General features: G+C 38.4%; 1 protein-coding gene across 4 annotated transcripts in view; it reads left to right on the top strand.

Moving 5' to 3' along the window:
- The window catches only part of SESTD1 (SEC14 and spectrin domain containing 1), a 135,535-nt gene that overhangs the window by 1,785 nt on the left and 113,275 nt on the right, over positions 1-20,475 (top strand). The window lies entirely within an intron of this gene.

Genomic DNA, 20,475 nt, shown 5'->3' on the forward strand with positions numbered 1-20,475 from the left:
AACACGGAAAGAGGTAGAGGTTGCAAAGTTCCATCTACTTGTGTTTTAGTTGATTGATGGGCATGTCTGAAAACTAAATGTCCACTAATTTAAAAACAAAATACTATATTTTAGCCTTTTTTAAAAATGTACTCTATAAAGACTCCTTGAACCTCTCTCTACTCCCTAAAAACAAACGATATTAATAAGGACTTTTCTTTTGAAGAAATAAAATAATACCAAATTAATCTGATCTGCAGAAAGTTTCTCTGGCATAATTAGTAGTTTCACTTTACTAAAAATACCATTCATCTGTGTAACATCTAACTTCAAAGAGCTTTCGTAGCTGTTACAAGCAGCAGGAACAGCCTCCTGAAAAAAGTAGGATATTAACTATTAAAAAGTAGCAGAGGGACTTCCCTGGTGGTGTAGTGGTTAAGAATCTGCCTGCCAATGCAGGGGACACGGGTTCGAGCCCTGGTCTGGGAAGATCCCACGTGCCATGGAGCAACTAAGCCCGTGTGCCAAAACTACTGAGCCTGCGCTCTAGAGCCTGCAAGCCACAACTACTGAGCTCGCATGCCACAACTACTGGAGCCCGAGCACCTGGAGCCCATGGTCGGCAACAAGAGAAGCCACTGCAATGAGAAGCCCACGCACCGCAATGAAGAGCGGCCCCCGCTTGCCGCAACTAGAGAAAGCCAGCGCGCAGCAACGAAGACCCAGCATGGTCAAAAATAAATAAAGTAGCAGAAACTTAAATTTCTAGAATAGTTTTATTAAAATATAACTCATATACTGTGGAATTCACTTTTTTAACATGTACAATTTAGTGGTTTTAGTGTATTCACAAGGTAGTGCAAACCTCATCACTAATTCAAGGAACGTTTTGAACATCCTGAAGGGAAACCCTCGTACCCATTAGCTGCCACTCCCATTCCCCTTCATCTCACTTGGCAGCCACCAGTCTACTTGCTGTCTCTATGGATTTGCCTATTGTGGACATTTCATATGAATGGAATCACACAATATGTGGCCTTTTGTGTCTTTCACTGAGCGTAATGTTTTCAGGTTTCATGCATATTATGCATGTATCAAGATACTTCCTTCTTATGGCTGAATAATATTCTACTGTATAGATACGCCATATTTTGTTTATCCATTCATCAGTTGATGGACGTTTCAGTTGTTTCCACTTTTTTGGCTAGTATGAGTAATAATGCTATGACCACTCATTTACAAGTTTTTGTGTGGACATGTGTTTTCAGTTTCCTTGGGTATATAATTAGCTATGGAATTGCTGGATCACAAGGTAACTAACTGTTTGAGGAACTGCCAAACTATTTTCCATAGCTGCTGCATCATTTTACATTCCCACCATCAAAGTATGAGGGTTGCATTTTCTCCAACACATGTCAAAGTTGTCTTTTTGATGATAGCCATTCTAGTGGGTGTGAGGTGGTATCTTGTGGTTTTCATTTGCATTTCCCGAATGGCTAATGATGTTGAGCATCTTTATGTTCTTATTGGCGATTTATATATCTTGTTTGGAAAAATGTCTGTTTAATTTATAGTAGTTTCTTTTTTTTTTTAATGACCTGGCTATTGTAAATAGTGCTTCAGTGAACATTGGGGTGCATGTGTCTTTTTGAATTATGGTTTTCTCTGGGTATATGCTCAGTAGTGGGGTTGCTGGGTCATATGGTCATTTTATTTTTAGCTTTCTAAGGAACCTCCATACTGTTCTCCATAGTGGCTGTATCAATTTCCATTCCCACCAACAGTGCAAGAGGGTTCCCTTTTCTCCACACCCTCTCCAGCATTTGTTGTTTGTAGATTTTCTGATGATTCCCATTCTAACTGATGTGAGGTGATACCTCATTGTAGTTTTGATTTACATTTCTCTAATAATTAGTGATGTTGAGCAGCTTTTCATGTGCCTGTTGGCCATCTGTATGTCTTCTTTGGAGAAATGTCTATTTAGGTCTTCTGCCCACTTTTGGATTGGGTTTTTTAAATTTTGAGCTGCATAAGCTGTTTATATATTTTGGAGATTAATCCTTTGTCCATTGATTCGTTTGCAAATATTTTCTCCCATTCTGGGGGTTGTCTTTTCGTCTTGTTTGTAGTTTCCTTTGCTGTGCAAAAGCTTTGAAGTTTCATTAGGTCCCATTTGTTTACTTTTGTTTTTATTTCCATTACTCTAGGAGGTGGATCAAAAAAGATCTTGCTGTGATTTATGTCAAAGAGTGTTCTTCCTATGTTTTCCTCTAAGAGTTTTATAGTGTCTGGTCTTAGATTTAGGTCTCTAATCCATTTTGAGTTTATTTTGGTGTATGGTGTTAGGGAGTGTTCTAATTTCATTCTTTTACATGTAGCTGTCCAGTTTCCCCAGCACCACTTATTGAAGAGACTGTCTTTTCTCCATTGTATATTTTTGCCTCCTTTGTCATAGATTAGTGGACCATAGGTGCATGGGTTTATCTCTGGGCTTTCTATCCTGTTCCATTGATCTATATTTCTGTTTTTGTGCCAGTACCGTATTGTCATGATTACTGTAGCTTTGTAGTATAATCTGAAGTCAAGGAGTCTGGTTCCTCCAGATCCGTTTTGTTCCCTCAAGACCGCTTTGGCTATTCAGGGTCTTTTGTGTCTCTATACAAGTTTTAAGATTTTTCATTCTAGTTCTGTAAAAAATGCCATTGGTAATTTGGTAGGGATTGCATTGAATCTGTAGATTGCTTTGGGTAGTAGAGTCATTTTCACAATATTGATTCTTCCAATCCAAGAACATGGTATATCTCTCCATCTGTTGGTATCATCTTTAATTTCTTTCATCAGTGTCTTATAGTTTTCTGCATACAGGTCTTCTGTCTCCCTAGGTAGGTTTATTCCTAGGTATTTTATTCTTTTTGTTGCAATGGTAAATGGGAGTGTTTCCTTAATTTCTCTTTCAGATTTTTCATCATTAGTGTATAGGAATGCAAGAGATTTCTGTACATTAATTTTGTATCCTGCAACTTTACCAAATTCATTGATTAGCTCTAGAAGTTTTCTGGTGGCCTCTGAGGATTCTCTATGTATAGTATCATATCATCTGCAAACAGTGATAGTTTTACTTCTTCTTTTCCAATTTGTATTCCTTTTATTTGTTTTTCTTCTCTGATTGCCCTGGCTAGGACTTCCAAAACTATGTTGAATAATACTGGTGAGGGGCTTCCCTGGTGGCACAGTGGTTGAGAGTCTGCCTGCCGATGCAGGGGACACGGGTTTGTGCCCCGGTCTGGGAAGATCCCACATGCCGCGGAGCGGCTGGGCCTGTGAGCCATGGCCGCTGAGCCTGCGCATCCAGAGCCTGTGCTCCGCAACGGGAGAGGCCACAACAGTGAGAGGCCCACGTACCGCAAAAAAAAAAAAAAAAATGTGAGAGTGGACATCCTTGTCTTGTTCCTGATCTTAGAGGAAATGCTTTCAGTTTTTCACCATTGAGAATGATGTTTGCTGTGGGTTTGTCATATATGGCCTTTATTATTTTGAGGTAGGTTCCCTCTTTGCCCACTTTCTGGAGAGTTTTTATCATAAATGGGTGTTGAATTTCGTCAAAAGCTTTTTATGCATCTATTGAGATGATCAGATGGTTTTTATTCTTCAGTTTGTTAATATGGTGTATCACATTGATTGATTTGTGTATATTGAAGAATCCTTGCATCCCTGAGATAAATCCCACTTGATCATGGTGTATGATCCTTTTAATGTGTTGTTGGATTCTGTTTGCTAGTGTTTTGTTGACGATTGTTGCATCTATATTCATCAGTGATATTGGTCTGTACTTTTCTTTTTTTGTAGTATCTTTGTCTGGTTTTGGTGTCAGGGTGATGGTGGCCTCATAGAATGAGTTTGGGAGTGTTCCTTCCTCTGCAATGTTTTGGAAGAGTTTGAGAAGGATGGGTGTTAGCTCTTCTCTAAATGTTTGATAGAATTCACCTGTGAAGCCATCTGATCCTGGACTTTTGTTTGTTGGAAGATTTTTAATCACAGTTTCAATTTCATTACTTGTGATTGGTCTGTTCATATTTTCTGTTTCTTCCTGGTTCAGTCTTGGAAGGTTATACCTTTCTAAGAATTTGTCCATTTCTTCCAGGTTGTCCATTTTATTGGCATAGAGTTGTTTGTAGTAGTCTCTTACAATGATTTATATTTCTGTGGTGTCTGTTGTAACTTCTCCTTTTTCATTTCTATTGATTTGAGTCCTCTCCCTCTTTTTCTTGATGAGTCTGGCTAAAGGTTTATCAATTTTGTTTATCTTCTCAAAGAACCAGCTTTTAGTTTTATTGATCTTTGCTATTGTTTTCTTTGTTTCTATTTCATTTATTTCTGCTCTGATATTTATGATTTCTTTCCTTCTACTAACTTTGGGTTTTGTTTGTTCTTCTTTCTCTGGTTCCTTTAGGTGTAAGGTTAGATTGTTTGTTTGAGATTTTTGTTGTTTCTTAAGATAGGATTGTATTGCTATAAACTTCCCTCTTAGAACTCCTTTTGCTGCATCACATAGGTTTTGGATCATTGTGTTTTCATTGTCATTTGTCTCTAGGTATTTTCTGATTTCCTCTTTGATTTCTTCAGTGATCTCTTGGTTATTTAGTAACATATTGTTTAGCCTCCATGTGTTTGTGAATTTATATTTTTTTTCCTGTAATTGATTTCTAATCTCATAGTGTTGTGGTCAGAAAAGATACTTCATATGATTTCAGTTTTCTTAGATTTACTGAGGCTTGATTTGTGACCCAAGATGTGATCTATCCTGGAGAATGTTCCACGTGCACTTGAGAAGAAAGTGCAATCTGCTGTTTTTGGATGGAATGTCCTATAAATATCAATTAAATCTGTTTGGTCTCTTGTGTCATTTAAAGCTTGTGTTTCCTTATTAATTTTCTGTTTGGATGATCTGTCCTTTGGTGTAAGTGAGGTGTTAAAGTCCCCCACTATTATCATGTTTCTGTCGATTTCCTTTTTTATAGCTGTTAGCAGTTGCCTTATGTATTGAAGTGCTCCTATGTTGAGTGCATATATATTTATAATTGTTATATCTTCTTCTTGGTTTGATCCCTTGATCATTATGTATTGTCCTTCCTTGTCTCCTGTAACATTCTTTATTTTAAAGTCTATTTTATCTGATATGAGTATTGCTGCTCCAGCTTTCTTTTGATTTCCATTTGCATGGAATATCTTTTTCCATCTCCTCACTTTCAGTCTGTATGTGTCCCTAGGTCTGAAGTGGGTCTCTTGTAGATAGCATATATATTGGTCTTGTTTTTATATGGGTCTCCATTCAATGAGCCTGTGTCTTTTGGTTGGAGCATTTAATCCATTCACGTTTACGGTAATTATCGATATGTAAGTTCCTATTACCATTTTCTTAATTGTTTTGGGTTTGTGTTTGTAGGTCCTTTTCTTCTCTTGTGTTTCCCACTTAGAAAAGTTCCTTTAGCATTTGTGATAGAGCTGGTTTGGTGGTGCTGAATTCTCTTAGCTTTTGCTTGTCTGTAAAGCTTTTGATTTCTCCATCAAATCTGAATGAGATCCTTGCCAGGTAGAGTAATCTTGGTTGTCGATTCTTCCCTTTCATCATGTTAAATATGTCATGCCACTCCCTTCTGGCTCCTAGAGTTTCTGCTGAGAAATCAGCTGTTAACCTTATGGGAGTTCCCTTGTTTGTTGTCATTTTTCCCTTGCTGCTTTCAATAATTTTTTTTGTCTTTAATTTTTGCTAATTTGATTACTATATGTCTCGGCGTGTTTCTCCTTGGGTTTATCCTATATGGGACTCTCTGCGCTTCCTGGACTTGGGCGGCTATTTCCTTTCCCATGTTAGGGAAGTTTTCTACTATAATCTCTTCAAATATTTTCTTGGGTCCTTTCTCTCTCTCTTCTCCTTTTGGGACCCCTATAATGCGAATGTTGTTGCATTTAATGTTGTCCCAGAGGTCTCTTAGGCTGTCTTCATTTCTTTTCATTCTTTTTTCTTTATTCTGTTCCACAGCAGTGAATTCCACCATTCTGTCTTCCAGGTCACTTATCCGTTTTTCTGCCTCAGTTATTCTGCTTTTCATTCCTTCTAGTGTAGTTTTCATTTCAGTTATTGTATTGTTCATCTCTGTTTGTTCTTTAATTCTTCTAGGTCTTTGTTAAACATTTCTTGCATCTTCTGGATCTTTGCCTCCATTCTTTTTTCCAAGGTCCTGGATCATCTCACTATCATTATTCTGAATTCTTTTTCTGGAAGGTTGCCCATCTCCACTTCATTTAGTTGTTTTCCTGGGGTTTTATCATGTTCCTTCATCTGGTACATAGCCCTCTGCCTTTTCATCTTGTCTATTTTTCTGTGAATGTGGTTTTTGTTTCACAGGCTGCAGGATTTAGGCTGCAGGATTGTAGTTGTTTTTGTTTCTGCTGTCTGCCCTCTGGTGGATGAGGCTATCTAAGAGGCTTATGCAAGTTTCCTGGTGGATGAGGCTATCTAAGAGACTTGTGCAAGTTTCCTGATGAGAGGGACTGGTGGTGCGTAGAGCTGGGTGTTGCTCTGGTGTGCAGAGCTCAGTAAAACTTTAATCCGCTTGTCTGCTGATGGGTGGGGTTGGGTTCCCTCCTGTTGGTTGTTTGGCCTGAGGTGACCCAACACTGGAGCCTATCTGGGCTCTTTGGTAGGGCTAATGGTAGACTGTGGGAGGGCTCACGCCAAGGAGTACTTCCCAGAACTTCTGCTGCCAGTGTCCTTGTCCCCACAGTGACCCACAGCCACCCCCCGCCTCTGCAGGAGACCCTTCAACATTAGCAGGTAGGTCTGGTTCAGTCTTCCTTGGGGTCACTGCTTCTTCCCCTGGGTCCTGATGCACACACTACTTTGTGTGTGTCCTCCAAGAGTGGAGTCTGTTTCCCCCAGTCCTGTCTAAGTCCTACAATCAAATCCCACTAGCCTTCAAAGTCTGATTCTCTAGGAATTCTTCCTCCCGTTTCCGGACCCCCAGGTTGGGAAGCCTGATGTGGGGCTCAGAACCTTCACTCCAGTGGGTAGACTTCTGTGGTATAAGTGTTCTCCAGTCTGTGAGTCACCCATCCAGCAGTTATGGGATTTGATTTTATTGTGATTGCGCCTCTCCTACTGTCTTATTGCAGCTTCTCCTTTGTCTTTGGATGTGGGGTATCTTTTTCGGTGAGTTCCAGTGTCTTCCTGTTGATGATTGTTCAGCAGTTAGTTGTGATTCCAGTGCTCTCGCAAGAGGGAGTGAGAGCACGTCCTTCTACTCTGCCATCTTGAACCAAATTCGTAGTTTCTGAGTTTATGTTTTCACACGTATTTTCTCATCTAGTCTTTGAAATAACACTGTAAAATATTTATCTCTATTTTAATGCTAGGAAGCTAAGGTTCAAAGAGGTTAAGTAATTTGCTCATTTTTTAACCTTGTGGAGTTAATAAGAGTCAGGGTCTGAATGTCAACTCAGGTCTTCTGATTCTGCTTCCTGCATTCTTGCCACTTTATGAGGCATACAGAAGTTAAATTGTGTTTGCAGATTTGCTTGGCTAATCATTGACAGAGTAGGGGGAAAATAAAATAAATGAGACCAAACAACAAAAAGCAGGTGTTGTGGCCACACTGCCTCATGTTTTCCAGGTTTTGTTATACTTTTTCGAATAAATTCTTTGATTTCTCCTGTCCTAATAAGGTAGATATGATTTCCATATTTTCTTTGGGTAACAAACCTAGTAACAGCTTTTTACTGGCATAGCTAATCCTAGAACCCACTGTTCACTGAGCCATCGCACTGTCTGTTCCCCTGGAGCTTCCATGTTCTCTATTTTCCCACTAATTTATACCCTTTAACCTTAGAGTAATTGAATAATTTCACAGTTTTCATAAACATTAAGATATTTCTGGGTTACACAAATTAACTTTTATTTTTGAACAGGGCATTTGCCAGATTCATATTGAAGTGCAGGATTACTAAGGTATATATTTCAGTTTTTATGTGCTACTTACTCTGTATCAGACATAGCAGGTTTGTGAAATTCTCAGCTCCCTAGAGGGTAAGTAGAGGCCACATGTTATTTATTCATCTTTGCATATCCAGTGTCTGCCATTGTGCTCAAACATGTCATAAGAGGTACTCTAACCTTTGTTGAATGAATGAATACAAATGCATTTTTTTAATTGCAAAAAAAAAATTCAATAAAAAATATCCAGTACTCTTTCTTAGAATAAAGGCAAATAAGAAAATATTTCTTATCCCTGGCATATGACCTAAAAAATAATAAATGATAAAAATTAGAACTTGACTTAAAACAACACTGTCTTATGGAAGGAAATACATGTTCCATCCTGGGATTAAAAACAGGCTCTAAGTACCTGGTGGCTGGCCCCAGTGCTTACTTAGCTCAGTGTCCACATGTAGGATTGTACCCTAAGTGTTTGTTAGATAAATGAATGCCCAATGAGTGAATAAAAGAATTAGTTTTCACTATAACAAGTAGAGGAGATACATCAAATGGCTATTAGGCCGTACTTTTCATTTGTGTATTTTAATTGTCAAATATACATGTTAATCATAAAAATACAAATAACACAGGAATATATAGAGTAAAAGTAAAAAAATCTCACTTCACTATTTGTCCCCTTCCCTTCTTGCACCCCAGACACCAATTCTGTCCCAGGTAACCTTGTTAACAGTTTGGGGTTTATATTTCCAAACCTGTATCTTTGCGTTTATGTGTATATGTACAAATACACACTGAATACACCTGTATGCCATACTTAGTACATACATGTGTATTCAGTGATTTTTTCTTCTATAAAAGAGATCATACTACACATATTTCTTTGTTTTTCACTTAAATCTATTAAGACATTTGCCTCTGTAATCACAAAGGATAAACATAATATTTATGTCTCACTTTTAGTTTACTATTCTTGAGTGTTTGGTGTCAAGATTAAGCTAGCCTCTAAGAATGAATTGGGAAATTCTCATTTTTTCCTCTGTGCTCTGGAATAGTTGAAACTGCCCTGTAAACATTTATTGGCAGTCACCTGGCAACCTTGCAGGGAGTGAAGAGATCTGGGACAACCTTTCTGATTTTTCCTGTTTTTATTGTTTTATCAAGGTTTGGCCTTTATTTTCTGTTACATTTTTGGTAAACAAGTTCTTCCCCCACACACATCCCTTCCCCCAGCCCTGATGAGTAAATTGACAAACGCAAATGATTAAATGAATTGATGGATGCAAGAGTATATGCGCTTTTCTCTTAGAGAGATCGAGGTAGAGCCCTGCTCTTACTAATTGTATAACCTAAGCAAGTTACTTACCTTTTTCAAACTTCTGTTTCCTTACCTGTAAAATGGTAATAATCTCTACATCACAGAAATCTTGAAAGTATTAAAGGAGATGTGAGCTAATATGTGAAAAACTTCTGTTGTTGCATCTAATAAGAATGAAAAAATTTATAATACTAATCTGTAATATGCTATACAAATGTAAATTTGTCACTGAGGTTACTGTAAATTGTTTTAGCCTAACAAGAACAAATTTAAGGAGAAAGGATGGTGACGCTAGGGACAGTTTCCACTAATAAATTGGAAGGATCTATAAAAATTTCCAGGCCGGGCTTCCCTGGTGGCGCAGTGGTTGAGAGTCCGCCTGCCGATGCAGGGGACACGGGTCCGTGCCCCGGTCCGGGAAGATCCCACATGCCTCGGAGTGGCTAGGCCCGTGAGCCATGGCCACTGAGCCTGCGCGTCCGGAGCCTGTGCTCCGCAACGGGAGAGGCCACAACAGTGAGAGGCCCGCATACCGCAAAAAAAAAAAAAAAAAAAAAAAAAATTTCCAGGCCATTTAGAATTTAATTTTGATAGACAGTTATTTTTAAATACTTGTATGCTTTTGAGGCAGGATAGTAGGGGAAAGTAGTAAACAGACCTGGATTAATTTTGCATTATCACTTATTAGCCTTGTGACTTTGGATGAATTAATTTCTCAGTAAAATGGGATAAATACACCTACTTTGTAGGTAGTCATGAGGAAAGAAGTTAATATAGTGCTTGGCATCTAATAGGTGTACAAATTGTTAGGGTTTTTTTTCTTTTCATGTAATTAGTGCCCAACAGTGATGAACATGAGGTATTGGGTTCTGTTATTTTAAGGCTGTGTGATGTAGTGGCAAGAGTCCTTAAGTTAGAGTTTTAGCATACGTATTACACTGATTAGGCATTGACCTTGGACCAGTCACCTGCTAAGCTCTTTCTGTTTCCTTACCTATAAGAAAAGAGCAAGAGAACTGACACTTATTGAGGATCTATTTTACATGCAATTTACTAGGCAGTTTACAAATCTTACCTCATTTTATCCTCTCAATAATTTATCAGATAGAGATGATTGTCATTTCTCAATTTTATGGTTGAAGAAACAAAGGCACAGGAATTAGATTTTCTGAGGTCCATTTGGTGGACCCCGCAGTCCTGTCCATGTTCTTTCACTTATTACAGCTATCCCCTCCCGGGACGGTAGGGTGTTCCCCTGCATACAGGGAATACCAAATGAGGAGCATTCTGCAAACTGAAATACTAAGTGTATTAAAAAAGTTAAACCAATGTAGGATGAGACTTTTTATTTATTAACGATTTCCATTAATAAAATACAGAGATTGTTAATGTGTCCTAATGCCTCTGCTTAAGAGTAGTAATTTAAAGTGTTTTTTTGCGGTATACGGGCCTGCCACTGCCGCGGCCCCTCCCGCCGCGTAGCACAGGCTCCGGACGCACAGGCCCAGCGGCCGTGGTCCACGGGCCCAGCCGCTCCGCGGCACGCGGGATCCTCCCAGACCAGGGCACGAACCCGCGCCCCCCGCATCGGCAGGCGGACTCCCAACCACTGCGCCACCAGGGAAGCCCTAATTTAAGTTTTTAAATACTTGTGTTGCTCATAATCGCTTTACCTAAATTTATTAGGCTTCATTCATTTCCAGTTTGACCAGGTAAAGAAGAGGGGGTAGGGAGTGGTTGTAAAGGGAAAGATAAGCTTTACATCAGTGTTTGATAGTGGTGTGTATGTATGTATTTATGAATGGACGTGTGTATGGAAGAGCTGGGAAGTATAGTTCTCTGGCAGTTTGGCATTTACAGAAACTACAGTTTCTTGGAAAGGAGTAGAGAATATCTGCATTATAATTCATTGTCTGCTACAGGACTTGCAGAGTCATTTAAAAAATGAAACTGCCTTTGTCAGCTGGTTTGTAAAGAGCTATTGCTTACATTCTTGAAAGATAGTAATATTGTCTTTCATTTTATAGGGATTGCCATTTTATTTGATCAGATTTAGTGATACTGATTTGGCATTTCTGCAAGCCTTGTGCCAGGGATATGCAAAACAAAAAATGCTGTTGAGACATCATAAATTAAATTGCAATTCAGTAATAGTATAGAAGGTTTAGAGATTATCTCTTGAGGCTTCAGTATCATTTTTATCCTATTTAGTATGAGTGAGAATTCCTATGTTTAGATTAGAGAATTTTTTCAGAATAGGCTTGAATTGCTCTCGGTAAATTCTCACTGATACTGAATGCTTGCTATTTTGCAGGATACAGAACACTGTGAGCTTTATAAGAGTTACACAACATGGTTCTAGTCTTCAAAGAGTTTATATTTAGTTAGGGAGGCAATGAAGGAGGAGACCAAGTGAAGGGACACAGAGAGTTCTAAAACTTGTGTCTGCTCCTTGTAAAATTAGTTTTGCTGCATTGGACTTTGGTGAGACACTGTAGGTTCTCCTGATGGATACTATCAGAAATATCCCAACTCTTTGAAAACTGGTAGTTGTGTATCTTGTATGTCTTGCTCTTTCTATAGTGTTCTCTTTGCTTTGTAAAAATTACTGTTTGGTCTAAGTACCAAGAATAGTTCCTCTTCCAAGTACTTTTCTCTTTATCTCCTGGGCTGTGGACTGGGTTTTTCTTTTTGTGATGGCTGTTAGAAAGCCAGAGCCAGATTTGTAGCCTACCCCAGAGTAGGCATACAGGTTTTATGCTGTACATTTTTTCAGCTTTTTTCGTGGCATCATTTTTGGTGTTTTCTTTATTCTTCTGCTAATATTTTAAATCTATTAACTTTTTATAGTTCATGTATTCTTATAAGTCTCATTAATCCTTTTCAGAACAAAATAGGGGTATGTGTAAATGAATATATATGAAATTCATGAAGGAACATATCAAGGCAAACAGATCAATATAGTAGAGTAGTATGGCGAATAGGTTTTATTTCATGGGCCAGCTTTGGTTGATAATGATGGCTGCATGGAGGACCGCGTTAAGAAGTAGTTGGAGGCAGTGTGTAGATTTAGTGGGAAAGGCTCCTGTGATCATTGAGCAGTGTTGTTGTCATGGATGTAGAAGTAGTGATGGCGTGAGTGTCTGTATTTGCCGTCTCTGTTACAGACAGACTACAGGATGCTGAATAGCTAAATAGGTGGGTGGCTTTTAATTTAAGAGCTAGGTTTTGTTGGGAGGGATAAGGAATTGGGGAACAAGCTGATTTGTTGGGGTCGGGAGTCAGATTGGTTTGGCTAGAATAAAATGTTTGCACTGCATAAGGAGAAATGAGGTTGGTGGGAAAAGTGAGGAAGGGGGTGTGGGTAACTGGTAGGTGGAGGAGATTAGATTTTTTAATCTCCTAAAATTCTCTCTAATTATTCCCCTATGTTATTTCCAGGGCTTTGCCTGAGTTCAGGTCCTTGTCATACTTTTAATTTTTTTTTTTTTTTTGCGGTACGCGAGCCTCTCATTGTTTGTGGCCTCTCCCATTGCGGAGCACAGGCTCTGGACGCGCAGGCCCAGCGGCCATGGTTCACGGGCCCAGCTGCTCCGCGGCACGTGGGATCTTCCCGGACTGGGGCACGAACCCGTGTCCCCTGCATCGGCAGACGGACTCTCAACCACTGTGCCATCAGGGAAGCCCCATACTTTTAATTTTAAAAGTTAATTGAGTAGGTAATATACTCATATATTTTAAAATTTAAAAAGTGCAAGAGGACACAATCAAAAGTCTTTTATTTCTGTTCCTCAGCTACAGAGTTCTCTCTACAAAGTCAACCAGTGTTATCAGATTCTTATGTATCCTTCCAGAAATAATTTTTGTATATGTATGTGCTTTCCCAACCATTTTACACAAATGATATTTCTGTACCTATGCAAATACTGCTTCTTCCATACTATATACACTTTCTTCTTCTTTTCTTTTAAAATTAATTAATTTTTGGCTGCGTTGGGTCTTTGTTGCTGCATGCGGGCTTTCTCTAGTTGCAGCAGGCCGGGGCTACTCTTCGTTGCGGTGTGCAGGCTTCTCATTGCGGTGGCTTCTCTTGTTGCGGAGCACGGGCTCTAGGCGCGCGGGCTTCAGTAGTTGTGGCTCGTGGGCTGTAGAGCATAGGCTTAGTAGCTGTGGCGCCTAGGCTTAGTTGCTCCGCGGCATGTGGGATCTTCCCGGACCAGGGCTCGAACCCGTGTCCCCTGCATTGGCAGGTGGATTCTTAACCACTGTGCCACCAGAGAAGTCCTTTATTCTTTACCTTACGTCTTTCACTTTACCTTACATCTTTCACTTGGAGATTTTTTCATATCAGTGCACAAAGAGCTTTCTTCCTTCTTTCTTTTTTTTTTTTTTTTAAATAAACTTTGCTTTGGAATAATTTTAGATTTACAGAAAAGTTGCAAAGTTTCCATATACACCTCACCCAGTTTCATTTCCCTTTATTTAATATTATCATCTTATTGTGGTACATTTGTCAAAACTAAGAAATCAACATTGGTACGTTAGTGTTAACTAAACTCCAGAGTTTATTTGGATAGAACCAGTTTTTCCATTAATGTTCTTTTTCTGTTCCATGATCCCATCCAAAATACCATAATTACATTTAGTTGTCATTTCTCCGTAGTCTCCTTTGACAGTTTCTCAAGGTTTTTAATGACCTTGACAGTTTTCAGGAGTACCAGTCTATAGACTGTCTCTCAACTTGGGTTTGTCTGATGTTTTCCTCATGATTAGAATGGGGCTATGGATTTTTGGAAATACTGCACAAAGTTGAGTTGTCTTTCTCAATGTCTCAGCAAGGGAGTACTACCTGATATTTACAAGACATCACTGCTGATGTTTAACTTAGATCTCTTGGTTAAGGTGGTGTTTTGCCAGGTTTCTCCACTGTAAAATTGCTGTTTTTCTCTTTCCATACTTTATTTTTAGAGGTGAGTCACTAAGTTTAACCTACCCTCAAAGTGGGAGAGGCAATTTAACGAGCTTTCCTTTTTAAAAATGTGATGTTCCTTTAGACGAGTGTATCATATATTTTAGTCAACTGTTCTCCTATTGATATATATTTAGATGATTTAGTATATCGTAATAGTTAAGATAGTAGGCTCTGGAGCCCAAATCTTGGCTCACACTAGCTATGTGGTCTTGGGCTAATTTTATTTGGCCTCTTAGTTTCTCCATCTGTACAATATGGATGTTAATAGCACCTGCCTCATGGGATTGTTCAGAAGATTAAATGAGCGTATGTGTGAAGTGCTTAGAACAGTGTTTGGCACTATACTAAGTGCTAGATAAGTGTTCGCTATTATCATTATTAATTTTTTTTGTCCTTAAAATAATACTGCAATGAATAACTTATTATTTCAACACAGTGGTGGGACAGGCAAGTATAGTATAAGATAAATTCCTGCAAATGGGTACTTGCGTTTGTAATTTTGATAGATATTGCCAAATTTCCCTCCATAGAGGTTGAACCATTTTGTATATCCACCAGGGATATATGACAACATCTGCGTTTCTATGTCCCTTTTACTAGATTATTTGATCTTTGCCAATCCATTGATGCATATCTCATATTTTGAATTCATTTGACCGTCTTTTCATTGAGCCATTTAAGAGTTTAGATTTTGATGCTGCTGGTTGTGAAACAACTTGTGCTTCATAGGCTGGGAAGTGATAAAAAAAATTGTTTGGGGGAAGTAATTACAGTAACTAGATTAGGCATAGGAGAGACTAGAAGTACAGTTGTTGCAAGATGGACAGTCTGTGAAGTGGGACACCCAACTGCTGGCCTCTCTTCCAGTGTGGCAGCATGGTGTCTTGGTAATTGTTTTAGAAGGAATCTCCATCTTACATTTGCAACCAGCAATGAGCGAAGCTGCAGGGGTGGAGGTTGGAAGAAAAGGCTGAGGTTGCATTAAAATAAAACTGAAAGTTAATCTGACACATTGTTTATGAGATGCATGTTTATTATGTTGTGTAATGATTAGGCAGAAAGTAAAAGCAGGTCACAACATGTAATTAACTTTAACATCCAGTTTTAGAAGTGTTTCTTTCTCCATCCATTCCCCAGTATGTAGTCATTGCCAGCTGGTAGTTTTTTCTGATATCATGTATTGTGCAGTTGTTGTTATCGTTAAAGTACCCCCCCCCATCCTCCACAACTACACTGTAAAAAACAAAAGTGTTAAGTCTTACTTTACATTAGCTGGAAGTGGGTGGTAGTGGGGTGATGGTCCTTGCTCTTTTCCTTAGTTTGAGTTTCATGTTTGGGAGTCCATGAGCCCAGCCTACCCACTCCAGACATTCATAGTTTCTTTACCTCTCGCACACTGGGGGCTGCAAGAACCCTGAGGCATGAGAACAGATTGCTAGGAGTTGAAGGGCAGGAGAAAATGACCACCATTCTGAGAAAATGACCACCATTCCGAAAGAAGGAAAGGGATATCAAACCAGAAGGGAGTAGTAGACACCCTGAAAATGGAATCTGAATCCTTGGAATTTGAGATTCTTGGCTTCTGAATAATTAAGGTTAATAGAGTGAACAGGGCAAAGGAGAGCTCAAGTGACCTATTAACTCTTTTGACCCAGTCCCCCCAGGCGTGGTATCAGTACTAAGGCAGCTTTCCCTGGACTAAGCAAAATAAAAACAAACGAAGCCCTTAGGCTTTCAGTCAATCCAGGTCAACCAAAAGTGGAACGTTTCTCCTGGCTACCTTAAACTACAAATAAGTCTGTTGAAAGACTGAATTCAGCCCTTGCTTAAGTCCTTTACTGCTTTGGAGAAACTGGCAGATAATGGCCTCCTGAAAGCAGGAGGTATGAAGGATGCACTGGGAGTGGTAGAGAACTTAGAAGGCAGGAGAAAGGGATGCGTAGAGGCAGCTGAGAAAACAATCATGGATTTTTACAAGTTTCACCCGTCTTGGATTATCTTTATTCACAGACAAAAGCTCTATTACAAATATTTCCTCCCTGTAGGACAGGCAGCTAACCAGACATGCATCTTGAGTTGTGGTGAGATGGAAGCTATTACTGTTACTTTGAATTTAGGATTTGTATCTAATTTACTTCCAAAATACCTAAGAACTCCAAGATCAGGATGGGGAGTGATGTTTTAGGGCATCTGAATTAAACAGATGACAACACTCGGACTACAGTTTAATTCTATCTTAAACATACAATTTTTGTTAAAATGCCATTTGAGTTAACCTGCTTTTGTACATTGTGACGATATTTAAACCTATCAGTTACTTATATGTTAGTGTGAATCATTTAAGCGGACAATTATTGCTTTTCTCATTAATTCTTGAATGAGATCAGATACTAAGGAAATAAGAATGTTGGTAGAAGAGGAGAGGTAATTTTATAATTTACATCTTTTGTGCAGGATCATGCTAGACACTGTGGTTGTTAAATTTGGGTGACATTTAAGAATTGAGTGCAGCTTGGCGAAGTAAAGCACAGCGTTGGAGCCAGGATAAGTCTGGATTAGCACAGAGCCTCGCCCTCCTTAATCATTCCACATGTGGTAACTAATATCTCCCCATCTGCCCGTTTGATCGTTGTTATCTAATTTATTTTGGAGCACATCATTCAGATATTAGAAAGTGGAAAAAGTTTTCAGTGAAGTTTCCCACCCATCTGTAGCAAGACATAAAGAGTTCCCTTTTGTAGCCACACCTACTTCCTTCCCACCTACCCCCTTTCTCCTTAATGCCTGGAAACCATTAATCCTTTCTCCATTTCTATAATTTTATCATTTCAAAAGTGCTATATAAATGGAATCTGCAGTATATAACCTTTTAGGATTGATTTTTTCATTCAGCATAATTCTCTGGATATTTATTTAAGTTATTCCATATTGAAGTAGTTTGTTCCTTTTAAATTGCTGAGTAGTAGTCCATAGTATGGATGTACCACAGTTTATTTACACATTCATCCATTGAAGGACATCTGGGTTGTTTCTAGTTATTGGCTGTTATGACTAAAGCTGCTGTAAACATTTGTCTGTAGGTTTTTTTGTGAACATGAGTCTTCATTTTTCTGGGAAAAATGATCAGGAGTGTAATTGCTGGGTCGTATGATAGTTGCTTGTTTACTTTTTAAAAGAAATTGCCAAAATGTTTTCCAGAGCAGCAGTACTCTTTTACATTAGTGCATGTGTATTATGGGCTGAATATTGTCCCCCCCGCAATTCATATGTTGAAACCCTAACTCCCCAAACATGTCACAGTGTGACTGTATTTGGAGATAGGGCCTTTAAGGAGGTGATTAAGAGGGCTTTACCGTGGGTCCTAATCCAGTTTGACTGATGTCCTTATAAGAAAGAAATTTGGACACACATCCTTGAGGGATATGCACACTCAAGCGGAAAGACCATGTGAGAATGCAGTGAGAACTCAGCCATCTGCAAACCAAGGAAAGTGGTCTCAAAAGAAACCAAACAAGCTGACACCTTGATTTTGAACTTCTAGCCTCCAGAACTGTGAGAAAACAAATTTCTGTTCTTTAAGCCACCCAGTCTGTGGTATTTTATTATGGCAGCCCTAGCAGACTAATGCGGTGAATAATCTAGTTTTTTGCATCCTTGTCAGCATTTGCTTTTTAACTTTTAATTTTAGCCATTCTCACAGGTACATAGTGATGTTTCACTGTGGTTTTAATTTGTATTTACCTGGTGGCTAACAATATTCAGCATCTTTACATGTGCCTATTCGTCATCTGTAGGTCCTCTTTGGTGAAATGTCTATTCATGTTTTTTGCTCATTTTCTCTTTGGATTGTTTGTTGTTTTTGTTGTTTTAGTGTTGAATTTCAAGTATTCTTTCATATATTTTAGATACTAGTTCTTTGTCAGTTAGGTGGTTTGCAAATATTTTTTCCCACTCTGTGGTTTCTTTTCATTCTCTTAACATGGTCTTTCACAGAGCAAAAGTTCTTAATATTGATGACTTAAATTTTCACTTCTTCCTTTTATGGATTGTGCTTTTGGTATCAAGTCTAGCCTAGCTCTAGATCCTGAAAATTGACTCCTAAAGTTTTAGAAAACTTTTTTTTAAATAAAAGTTTTACAGTTTTCTATTTACATTTAAGTCCATGACCCATTTTGAGTTAATTTTTGTATAAGGTGTGATCAAGGTTTATTATTTTTGTCTATGCATATCCAGTTGCTCCAGCACCATTTGTCTTTCTTCATTGAATTGTTTTTGAACCTTTGTCAAAAAACAGTTGGGCATACTTGTGTTGTATATCCAGGTTCTGTGTTCTGTTCCATTGAGCTGTGTGTTTATCCCTCTGCCAATGTCACAGTCTTGATTGCTATAGGTAGATAATAAATCTTGAAATCTGGTAAGACTGATTCCTCCTGTTTTATTCTTTCTGAAAATTATTTTAGCTATTCTAGTTCCTTTGCCTTTCTATATAAATTTTAGAATAATCTTCTCTATATCTACAAAGAATCTTGATGGGAGGGATTTTGTTAGAAATTGCATGAAACTCAGTATCCATTTGGGGAGAATTGATGTCTTGAGAATTGATATATTGAGTCTTCCAATCCATGAACTGGTATGTTTCTCCCTGTTTTATAGATCTCCTTTGATTTCTCTCATCAGCATTTTGTGTTTTCAGCATGGAAGTATTATACATGTTTTGTTAGATTTATACCTTAGTATTCTGTTTTTTTGGGTGATTATAAATGGTGGTTTTTTTCAGTGTTCACACATTATTGCTAGTATATAGAAATGCAGTTGGTTTTTGTGTTAATCTTGTATCCCACAACCTTGCTGAATTCATTGATTAGTTCTAGGAATTTTCTATAGATTCCTTGGGTCTTCCTACCTAGATGTCATCTGCAGAGAGGAGCAGTCTTATTTCTTCCTTTTTGATCTGTATGCCCTTTATTTCTTTTTCTTGTCTTATTGCACTGATTAGAACTTTCAGTGCTATATTGAATAAGATTGGTGAGAGTAGATATACTTGCTTTGTTCCTTATCATAGGGAAGAGCATTCAGTCTTTCACCATAAGTATGTTAGCTGTAAGGTTTATTTTGTACAGGCTCGTTATCAAGTTGAGTGTGTTCCCCTCTTTCCATAGTTTTTTTAAGAGTTTCTTTTTATTTTTATCATGTATGGGTGTTGAATTTTGCCAGTTGTGTTTTCTGCAACAATTGATATGATTATGGGATTTTTCTCGTTTATCCTGGTAATATGGTGGATTACATTGATTTTTGAATATTGAACCTGCTTTGCATCCCTGGAATAAATCCCAGTTGATTATCATCTTTTTACATATTGCTGAATTCATTAAGGATTTTATTTCATTAAGGATTCTCATGTTTATATTTGTGTCTTTCTTTGGTTTTGGTTTTGGTAGTAATACTAGCTTCAGAAAATGAATTAGGACGTGTACCCTCTTCTTCTCTTTTCTGAGATAGATTGTGTAGAATTGATTTTAATTCCTCTCTAAACATTTGGTAGATTTCTCCAGTGAAAACTATCTGGGCTCAGAGATTTCTTTTTTTTTTTGAGTCTTATAAATGTATTTTCCTTGATAACCTTTGAAGAGCTATTCATATTATCTGTTTCATATTAGGTGAATTGTGGTAATTTGTATTTTTTGAGGAAGTGGCCTATTTAGTCTGAGTTGTCAGTTTAAAGTGTGGGGAGGTGTTTATGGTACTCCCTTATCCTTTTGCTGTCTGCCGTTTATAGTGATATCCCTGTTTCATTCCTGATATTGGTAATTTGTATTTCTTTTTTTTCTTTGCTCCTTTTTTATCCTGCTTTCTTAAGGTTTTTTGCTCTTCTCTTGAAATGGGAGCTTAGATTTATCAATTTGAGATTTCTCTTCTTCTAATGTATGCATTTAGTGTAATAATTTTTCCTTCAGCACTATAGCTGTGTTCCACATTTTTTAAATTAATTAATTAATTAATTTTTGTCTGCGTTGGGTCTTTGTTGCTGCACACGGGCTTTTTCTAGTTGCAGCAGCGAGCAGGGACTACTCTTCGTTGTGGTGCGTGGGCTTCTCATTGTGGTGGCTTCTCTTTTTGTGGAGCACGGGCTCTAGGCACGTGGGCTTCCGTGGTTGTGGCATGCGGGCTTCAGTCGTTGTGGCTCGCTGGCTTTAGAGTGCAGGCTCAGTAGTTGTT

Source organism: Monodon monoceros, unplaced genomic scaffold, assembly GCF_005190385.1.
Source record: "Monodon monoceros isolate NGI ecotype Baffin Bay Population unplaced genomic scaffold, NGI_Narwhal_1 Super_Scaffold_16, whole genome shotgun sequence".
In the NCBI taxonomy this organism is placed as follows: domain Eukaryota; kingdom Metazoa; phylum Chordata; class Mammalia; order Artiodactyla; family Monodontidae; genus Monodon; species Monodon monoceros.